General features: G+C 38.8%; 1 long non-coding RNA gene across 1 annotated transcript in view; it reads left to right on the top strand.

Moving 5' to 3' along the window:
* The first annotated feature begins 6,840 nt into the window (after positions 1-6,840).
* The window catches only part of LOC135580673 (uncharacterized), a 32,759-nt gene continuing 28,804 nt past the window's right edge, over positions 6,841-10,795 (top strand). Inside the window, exon 1 of the long non-coding RNA XR_010475562.1 lies at positions 6,841-6,986. This is a non-coding gene — a long non-coding RNA (uncharacterized LOC135580673). The remainder of the gene's footprint in view (positions 6,987-10,795) is intronic.

Genomic DNA, 10,795 nt, shown 5'->3' with positions numbered 1-10,795 from the left:
TTTCCCACAGCTCACCAGCGTCCCTCCATACTCCCGGCTTGCTGTCAGACTCTGGGAGTGCGGCAGCACGGGCAGGCAGCACACCGGCTGCCCCATGGAGCTGCAGGACAGGTGGGGCGGGCACACGGAGCTGTTGACCTCCTCATCGTCCTAGGACATGGTCCTCGTGGGGCAACATGAGACAGGCTGGAGGTGTCTGCTCCTCTGTGATACTTCCTAGAATTCAGCAAGCCTGTGCTGCTCAGGCTGCTGCAGAATTTTCTGTCTGGTTCACCTTCCAGTGGATTTACACATTCTTCCAGTTGTGAATTTGATTTCCTCTCCTGTCAATGTGACTTTTCTGTAGAGGATGACAATGTTGAACAGGGTTTGAAAAGCAAAAGGAAACACACCCTTTTGTAGAATCATAGAATCATTTTGCTTGGAAAAGACCTTTAAGATCATCGAGTGCAACTGTTAGCCTGACACTGTCAAGTCCCCCTCTAAACCATGTCCCTAAGAACCTTATCTACATGTTACAAGCTCCTATTACCCCAACGTCACTTGAAATGTTCATGCCTCTCAATAAAATTTTGACGGATGTCTTTGGATCTCCAATTTAGCAACTTCACATTAGGTTATTAGTCTTCAGGTTTTGACAGGGCTGTGAATATAATTTACTGTTCTCATCTGTGCTGAGATCTCTAGGGTTCTACATAACGTCCACAGAAGTCAATAAAATGACTTTTTTTAAGGTTTCCTGTTGGATTTGGATCTCTACGTTTGAGCATACAGATTTTTAGGCCTCATGTTTCCTTGTTTTTAGGGGCTTATAATATAGGAGTTGTCACATGAGATAAAAACAAGGTCCCCCTATCTCTGCACTTTGTCGCTAGTGATAGTCAGGACCAGGTTTTTGAAGGGAGAATGTGAGAAATGTTGATGGAACAATATAAGAATAGCTTGCCCCAGAGGAATTTGCTTCCTCCTTATATCAGTGAGAAGTTGAATAAAGACTTAAAGTGGGAGAACTTACACTCATCACAGTTTTAAATGTTCTTATTACTAAAAATAGTAATGGGGGTAGTTTTCCCTCCACTCTTTCCTTGCTGCTAATTAAATCCTCTTCATCTGTTTACAACACAATATGTGATTTTCTTAGCATCCTACATAAACTGCTTAAATTCTATTTATTTTATACAATGTCTTGAATTGTTCAGCATCATTTGCATTTATATCTAACTTGTTTTGTTATGCATACTTTCCTTAATTACTTTTTGGGCTGTGTATTTTTTCATAAGCACATTTTTTATACTTCCTAGATTTTATTTGCAGAGCCTTGCAAATAGCAACATGTTTCATGCAATCTGTCTGTTTCTGCTGAAGAACAGTTACTGATTTGATAAGAGGCCAGTACTTTTAAGTGGGTGATAAAGTCAGGCTCTCAAATATATCTTTAAACAGGTGTATATAGGTTGACTAGATTCTAAGATATTTATTGTCTCCTGTTGGTTTAGTGGCAGCACTGGGTGTATGTGTGTTGGAAGACTTCTGGTTCTCCTGTAGGTTGTGGAGCTTAATTTTGAGCATCAGAACGAAAATTCCTGCCCTTGGCTTACACATGGTTGTGCTTGAAAAGCCAACATTGTGCAAACTCACAAACAGCTGTGAGAGGAAACTTGCAGCTCAGTCTGTGTGCCGATGCAAAAGCTATTGCATGTGAACATCAATTGGTGAATTAGTGTCCTGCATGAAAAAGGAGGAATGTAATTATACACTGTTTTGTATTTCCAATAACTGATCTTCAAGAGTGATCTGAATCCCCCATGTGCTTAATGGCTCTGTTCACTGATAAATCTAATGAAACCTGATTAAGGTATGATTGACAATTGTCATTTTTATGCAGTAGAAGAGGCTTGTGGAAAGCCAACGGTGGTAAACAATACATAGATCGCTTTGTGCCTCTGAGCATCACTCCCTACTCTGGGCAGGAGCTGGAGAGCAGCCCCAGCCTCTGGGCTGCCAAACCTCTGCTGTCTGCTTTTAACTCACTTTTGAACCTCTTCAGGGCAAAACCTGCCTCACAGAGAAATCATATGCTCACCTAGTAATGCTTTAATGGTTAAGCTGTTGATGTACAGGTTGAGAGGTTGACTTCTTTCTTTTTTTCCTCACTTCTTCCAGTTTCTGTTACAGAAGCACTATCTGACTGGAAGTGAAAGGGGGTTTTGTCAGGGACTCTTCTTTTACCAGCTGTCTGTGGCATTTTAATTTAGAGCTCAGCCCCATTCAGTCCCAGCTGTGAGACTCCTTTTAGCAAACACTTATCCTTTACTTGCTTTGAGTGTATCAAAATTATGATGTCTGCTTTTTGTGTAAATCCATGGAAACTGTTGGACTTAAGAGGGTGAAGAAGGGTCAAATATTGGGCCTGTTGCCTGGTCATAAGCAGACTTAATTTTTTACTTTTTTTTAGCTTTATTGGGTTTTCCCACAGGAATGTAAATCATTCCTTTTGCTTTCCAACTCTATTAGCCAGAGTTTTTTCATTATTATAGTAATCCATCTTAGAATTTTATAAGATAGCAAAATAATGTATGAGTAATTTTTTCAGTTATCAAGTTTAACTCTCATAGAGAACTAATGAACAAAGTCCTCAGCAGAGCTGTGAATCTGTTTATTTTGGCAAGATAATAGGAAGAACAGTCAATATCTTTTGCATACTTGAGCACTTTGGATTATCAGCTTTCAGATGTGGATTATCTGCACTTGATAGTAATGATTTCTGCATTTTGCCATATTTTTGCCCAGGTTCCTTGGGCCCTACTTCTCTCATTCAAAGCAAATGGAAATTTTCAAATGCAAAATCATGTCAGAGATCAAATCCCTAAGAAAAACACGATTTTAGCAAGAAGGAAAGACCTCTTGTGACAAAAATTGTCAGTAAAATGATATGTTGTAGATAAAATTGTCTCAATATGTGAAATAAAAGCACATGCTAAAATTTAGCAACACAGCAACTGTTTGATATTCTGTGCTTGATCACAAACATTTTATAATATTTTCCTCATTTCACTGCAATGAACATATATTTGACTAGACTGTGCATGTTGTTTATCATATTTATTTACCATTTCTGGCAGCTGAAGATATCAGTGACATTAAACTGACATGGGTAAATCAACAAGAAATAGAACACCTTCCAAGCAAATTTACACTGTATCTGGCATAAAATAAAATCCTCTGAAGTCTGAGTTGTTAATTCACTTCATTTGCCTCAGAGCTTTAGTGCAATTCCTGGTAAACTTACAGGTGTGAAATTATGGGCCACTGTAGAATAGCAGGTTTACTTTAATTTCCTGACTTGTTATCCAGATAACTTGGAGCTGTACATCTGGGTCTGCAGCCAGTCTGTGGACTGTATGGCATGTAGCTTTTGAATGGAAAATGTTTGCATGAAGAGTTAAAAGCAATTGAAAATATTACTATATATTAGTGTATTATAATTAAATTAATTATCCCAGCTTACTCCAGTCAAGAAAAATTCAATTTCAAGAAATAAAGGCATTAATAAAAGTATCATTGATAGCTAAAGTTCTGAAAAGTCAAAGTGGTTAAGAAGAAACATTGACAAATAACTTAGCTTTCTGTTTTCCAAATTTTTCTTGAATAGTCAGATATGGAGAAAAGTTCAGTGGGTATGATGGGATATTCTTTCATTTATAGGAAAAAAGGTGTTACATCGAGAGATATAGGTTTAGCAGCCTCAGAACACTGTGTGCACTGTAAAGGTGACACCAGTTTGATGTACTTCCATTTGTCATCATTGCATGTGAGAGATTTCACAAGAAGTAGTGTTTTGATAGCTTTCTTAGACACCGTGCTTAAAAAGTTGTGGTTTTGGTGTTTGTTGTTTGGTTGGTTGGTTGTTTTTTTTTCCTTAAATTGGTGCATTGGTTCATCTCTCTAGGATTTTCTTGCAGAAAAAGAGAAAGTTTTCCAGTGAAGAAGCTGAATCGTTATCAGCTACAGTCTCTTACCTGGAGCCAGCATGCCAGCGTTAATCTGCTGAGAGAGGCCAGTAGCTTGGTTTGTGTATTAATTTATATCTTCCAGAGAGTTGTTTTTTGTCCATTATTCTTTCAGGGCAATGCAAAACACCTACCACAGGCCTGGGCTTTAGAGTAGTCTATCCTTCAGTAAAAAGTATTATAAAATAGGAATAGATTCACCTTCCTGCCCCACACCCTATTTTAAAATTTAATTTAATTTAAATATTTATTAATTTTTATATTTTTTATTTTTTAAAAAATTATTTTATTTTATGTAACTGAGAAATGCTGGATACCAGAAGTGTCTGAGAAGGGGCAACCTAGAATAGATCTGAGGATGGGCTTTCATCTAGAGGCTTTCATCTGACCCTGTGGATTCCGAGGGGCTGATCACTTAAAATACGGTCCTCTGGCAATCCCCCTGGGCCAATTCTTCTTGCAGTCTATGAGATGTCTCAGTGTCACCGTCTCATCTCCACTGAACACCTTGCAAGCTTTGCAGCCAAGTGAAACGTGCTGCTTTTGCTTCAGTGTCAACACTATGAATCTTGGATTTGACGAGGTTCTCCCCCACTGGGAGGACTGAGCTGGGAGCTGCTGAGAGCTGGCTGTACTGGCAGGTGGATGAAGCACACACCATGGTGAACACACACATCCTTAGGGAAGGGGAAGCAGGAGGAGAATGGATGCTGCTTGGAGAAGCATGGTTGGGATAAAGAATAATTTCCATCCCAGCTTCTATTGAAAGGGGGTTGTCTAAATTTCCCTTTCACGGGATGAATGAGGTAGGTTTGTAGGTTTGTACAATTTGCAGCCAGAAGTCCAGCTCACTTCCAGCATCACCTCCGCAGTGGAAGCTGGGATGTGTCTCCACAGCTGAGTGGTTTGATACCCAGATTTCTGAGGCATGGGTTTGGACAAAGTTTGAAAAAAGATGAGTCTCATGGTCACCTCCAAGCAAGTCTGGAAATGTGGGGAAGGACTGCTGTGGCATGGTGGGACTTTGGCACATGTGGCAACATCTATGTTATGTTTTGTGTCTGCAAGTTCAGCCACTCGCCCTGCATTTGTTCAGAGTATGGAGCTCCAGTATTTCTCTCTGTCCATTGCTCCCAGTACAGAGAGGAGCTAGAGCCAGAGAAACACCTTCACTGCCTCCAATGAGCTCCATGAATTCAACCTTGTGAAGGAAATCTCACTCCCCCATCTTAGCCATGGCTGACAACGCTACAGAACAGGAATGTGGCCTTTCAAACATTTTTGTTTCATTGACTTGACATTTTCTTATGGAAACTAGAGCATTTCTGACTCACTATAGGTCCCTACTACAAGGTTGGTTTTGCTAATATTTTGCAAAACAAGTAGGAAATGTGATATCTGCTGCAAATGACTTAGCCTTGAATATAATACAGTGTACAGTGATATGAGTTCATCTCTAAATGTGCTTTGTGGTGCTGAAAAATACTTCAAATGCCTGAATATAGCATTGCAGCAAGTCCTGCTGACAAAATTACATTGCTATTCTCATATTTAATCTAATACTTCCTTTGTGACAGAAGGCTGCTTTTCCAAGCTGTGAATCCCTCTGATTTGGAACATACAAAACTAATATTTTTACTGGAATGAGGTCTCCAAGACCTGCCAATAAATCAATCAGAAATAGTAATTGCATTTTTGTTCTAATACATTTGATCAATGAAGTGGAAAAATTCACTAAGTTTCTGTTTAGAATAAATCTTTTCAAAAGCCTGACCTTTCCAACGAGAAGATATTTTATACTATCAGAACTTTCTGTGTAGGTGCAGTCCAAGTGTTCTCAATCAGCTGCAGTATTTTTCTAATTTAATAGACCATCACTGGATCAATGTCACATTTATAACCATTGTATGAAGATGTTTCTTCCTCTTGTCATCAGCGGAAGAAGTTAACTTCATAATATTTACACGATTTAACCTTTCAATTTTTGTTGTAGTAACCCTGGATATTTCAGTCTGGAAAAATCTTCATTTTGACTTTTGAGTGCAGAACACAGGACTAAAGTTAATGAAATGTTTGAATATTTTGTGCCTATTGATACAATCTGCCTTGAGGTTTTTGTTTGTTCTGGCAGTCTCTTTAGTTTTAATAAATTTGGTAAGACTGCCTAGACCATGACTGGTAGAGTAGCTCCAAGTGCAATATATCTTGAATTACTATTGCTCTGGGTGTCCGATGTATCCTAAACATCTCCCTAACAAGCACCTGGAGATGCAGTATTGCCAACTTTTCTGGTTTTGTTTTCCTGATTATAGGCTTGTTACAAAGGAATCACAGCTCGCTATGAAATTATAGAAAATTTGATTAGCAGTGGGAAAATTTCTAGTACTGCCTCGTACAGATCACCGGTGACTTCCTAATGCCGGTACATTTGTCTTTGGAAAGACAAATTTAATACCTATCTTTAATGAATGCTTGCATTACTTTTCCAGATTTTAAACAGAACATATATTTAACAGTCCTTCCTAGTGTTTTGTGCTGTTAATTATTGGAAAAGCTGTATCTTCTGTTCTCTGTTTTTGAGGACTGTGGGGTCAAAGTACATAATCTCAAACTAGCACAAAATGAATGGAAACAGCTTCTAGCTGTATTGAGAATTTAAATAGTCCTGAAGCATTGTTGGGAAAGCACATAAAGGAAAAATGCTATTTCTAGTTGTGAAAGCCTGCTTTCAGCAACAGCTTTCTATCCTAGAAGGTGTTAAGGGTCAGTGTGGGGTGAAGAATAATTAGGGTGGGGATCATACTGGTACTTATCAGGTTAAGTACCCTAAAAAACCTGCAGCTGGATGAGAGTGAGACTGCTCATGGCTCAAGATGGCTCCTGCAACTTGCTTTGCCTGCTGTGCTTCTGGTGGCTCAAAGGGCTGTGCATTTGGCTAAATGTGGACCTTCGTGGAGCTGGAGACACATGCCACAGGTTTGAAGTTGTGTGGAGAAGGAATAGGCACGAAAAGCAAAGTTTGGGGGCTTATTTTGCTGAGATGCTGTTGAGTTTCTTGTGGGTAGTGGGAAAAGGCTGTGTGTGGTTGAGGGAGCTGGGTGGGCTGAGATGAGTTACTGGATTGTTTTGGTGTAGGTTTAGGCACTAGCAGAGAATTTATGTGCTCAGTATCCTTATGTATTGCCAAGAAAAGTATTAAAAACATCTGATATAGCCATATTAATTGAAGAGTGCTTTGCACTAACCAAGTATATATGTGGTAGGTATTTAGCAAGCTACTGTATTTCTCATTTAATTGATTCCAATAGGATACCCGAATAATTTAAAAGAGTCAGAAAGCTGGGAGAGAGCTCATGCCTATATTTTTGGTGCCAACTTCTACAAGATGAAGTGTAACGATAGTGGTTAACTTAAAGCAGCATATTCTGCTTTGCTGGAAGGCTGTGTTCTAGGAGAGGCTATCACACTGTGTGTGTTAGTCAGTAAATCACAGCAGAAACAGTTGTACTCTTCATCTCTATTAAGGAATGTGATTTTATGGTGGACTCAAGTTTTGATACCTCTAACAGCTGCTTTTATTTATGCCTTAAAAGAAAGTTGGAAATGAAGTGTCAAATGCCTCATTATGTGCCTTAATGCACAAAGTGCATTATCCTCTTTCTCAAATTGTGTTCGAGCTGTGATCTCAATCCCCTAAGTGAGAGCAGACATCTATCACAGAGTAAGTGGTTCCATGTTTGTGGAGGAGTAAGTATCCATAGATGCTCCTTGTCCAAGGTCTATCAGACCCTCTGCAGTTGTGGATCATAGTCTGGATAACTGGAGCAGTGGCTGCAATCTGCTGTGGCTGGGAGAGGTAGAAAAGAGAATCATCAGGGTCTCTCTTTAAGGATTCAAGTGGCCGAGAAGTTTGCAATGAGCCACGAGATACGGCATGAACTCTTTTTGGGGGTAGGGATATGTTTTCGGCCTTCACCTCGGGCCCTTCTTAGAAAACAGCCTCTATGCAAGAGAGATGTGCAACGCAAGAAATCCCTATCTTATTTTCTAGTCTGGCTTTGCTAGCTTGTAAAACTGTAATACATGTATCTATGAGCAATTAGCATTTTTCTTGTGCAAAATACTGGGTTAAAGACTGCGTTTTTTCTCTAGGAAACCATGGATGCCTTCCGTGTCTTGCCATAGTTGTAGCAGCCAGATCTGGACCACACTGCTGCTGTTAATCCAGCCTTTGCCTGCTCGTTCATCACTTCAGACATTTCTATCTGAATTAACATTTTTGAGTTAAATCTTTCCATATATGGCAGCTTTATGGTTAGCAAAAGCATGGACTGGTCTACAGGTGTATCAGTTCAATGCCAGAACTGGGCTCTGGAAATTTTGAAAGCTCAGGATTGCGCTTACACAGTGTGTTTTCATTTTCAAGCAATTTCAGTGTGTGAAACTAGGTATTGCCTTATTGTTTGGGCTTGTGTTTGTTTATTTTAAAGTAATGAAGTCTATTTTAAATCGCTTATTGCCTTTTAGTACCTCATAAACTTTGTCTTCTCGTATGCATAGATTCTTTGCTAACTTCTTGCCTCTTTAAAATTCTGAATGAAAACTTTAAGAAAAAAAGGAATGTTCTGAAAAATACAGTTCTGCCTTTTATTTAAAGGGGGAAAACTTATTAATATGCCCCAAGGATTTATTGTTAGTAACTGCAAGCTAAGTATAAATCTGTCTGCAGAGATTCCTTATGGGACCCTTCTCCCCCTTTAATTCCAGAGGAGTGTACGTACTTGGAAAATAGCATGAGCTCTGATTCTTCTAATTAAATTTTAAATGTTAACTTTATTTCTGATGTCTTGGTCTACTTTACAATCCCTGTCATATGTGAAAGATGTTTGGTTTATTTTTGTTTAAAGACAATATTTTTCTTTTAGCTTCCAGGCTTACAAAGATCAGAGAGTTAATTGCTACCCCTTTTAAGCTTTGTTCAGATCTATGATAAGGAGATGGAATAGGATGGGGCTTCATGACTTAGCAATAAGAAGGCAAAAAGTTGGGGTGAGGGAGGGAAGTATCTTTATTTAAAAACACTTTAATTGGAAGGCAGCAGCTGTTCATTGTCCTCTTAGTGCATTCCCACTTGCTACAGATCATAAACTCCAGTGAATACAACTTTTTCCAAGCCTTTAACCTTGCAAGGTTGTTACAACAATTGCAGCTTGTTAGTACATTGTAATTGCAGCTATTTCTTTAAAATTGTAAAGATGATAGCAGTAACAGAAATATGCATTTTAATGAACCTAAAATTCCAGTGGCAAAGTCAGTTGAGGTCAAATCCTGCTCTTGACCTCAAAAGAAACACATTTAGTCCATGAAGTTGCTAGGGATACGTCAGATCTCTGTGCATTTCCTATTTTGAGTGTTACTGATCCATGAATGCCTTCAGGATTGTGTTTTATGCCCACGGTGTCACCACACAAAGTCTACGAGAGGCTCAGTGTGACCAACAGCATGGCCAGGTTTTGCTATTTGGCCTTAAAGCCAGAAAACAGCCTTTGGTTAGCTACTGTTGAAGGGTTAACTACTAATGCTAAAGAGTGTTATCTTGGATTTATAATGAATAATGATAAGAAAATACCGGCAGCACCCAAAAAAGCAAACTAAATGCTAGGATTTGTAAGGAAAGGGACAGAAAACAACAGAAAACATTATGGTGTTAGTGTACTTGCATCTTGAATACCGTGTGTTGTAATTGTCCTATCACTGTAAAAAGGATGTCGTAAAGAATATGTCACCAGAAGGATTTCTTTAAAGAGGAAACTAGACAATGCTTGTCAGGAATGTTATAGGCTTGGGAAATGACAAGGAAAGAGACATCATGGTGTAATTTTTCCAAGTGTCTTTCCACATGGATCCATGATTTATATTACCATTGCAGGGACTTTTCTTAGTGCACTTAGTAACTGTTTTTTTGCTTACCGTTTACAGCATGCAAGTGTGTGCTGGTGTGTTCACATTCTGAAACTTCCAAGTTGCTTTCCTTCTGCAATTCGCTCTGTTTCTGTTCCCCATCCTCAGGAATCCCCTTAAAAATCCATTTCCTCTTTGGAATTTGTAATCAATTGATTCAGTTCTACTCTACTGCATAAGCAAATCTCGCCTAGGACATTACCTAGAAAGAACTGGCAGGATGTATCAGTGTTTAATTACATAATGGACCGTTGAATTTGTTAAGACTGCTTTTGCATACGATTTATTACATTTTACCCAACGTTAAACTCCTTAACTGGAATGAGTACCTCACTGGAAAAAATGTTGCTTATCAGACATGGCATTTGTTGCTTTTATATAAAATTTTGAATTTAATGTAATATGGCACTACTGCTCCAAAAAGTAGTTTTGTTATATTAACTCCTTGCTTTTGATTACACACATTCTTTTCACATACAGGAAGGTATTTTTTCACAACCAAATATGAATCAAGGGTTCTATTGCTTGCTTTATTGTTAGATGATGTGTGGTATACAATCAATATAAAACCAAATATGGATTTAAGGCCTTTTCCTGCTATAAAGAAGGCAAATAAGGATATGCAAATATATGCAAGATATGCAAATACAGTGGAAGTGAAGCATGCTGGAAGAGCTGTGATAGCTCTCTGTGAGGCTACAGCATATTGTACAGCTATTACTGCCAGGGAGCCCATCTTCATTTGTGAGGTCTTGTTGGCAGCCACTTTATGGTCTGTGGTATTGGTACCTTGGTGTTGTTACCTTGGGATAACCTGGACTTAT

The sequence above is a fragment of the Columba livia genome, chromosome 12 (assembly GCF_036013475.1).
Source record: "Columba livia isolate bColLiv1 breed racing homer chromosome 12, bColLiv1.pat.W.v2, whole genome shotgun sequence".
NCBI lineage: Eukaryota > Metazoa > Chordata > Aves > Columbiformes > Columbidae > Columba > Columba livia.
The sequence above is the reverse complement of the archived record's forward strand: the minus strand, read 5'-3'. Positions and strand labels throughout refer to the sequence as shown.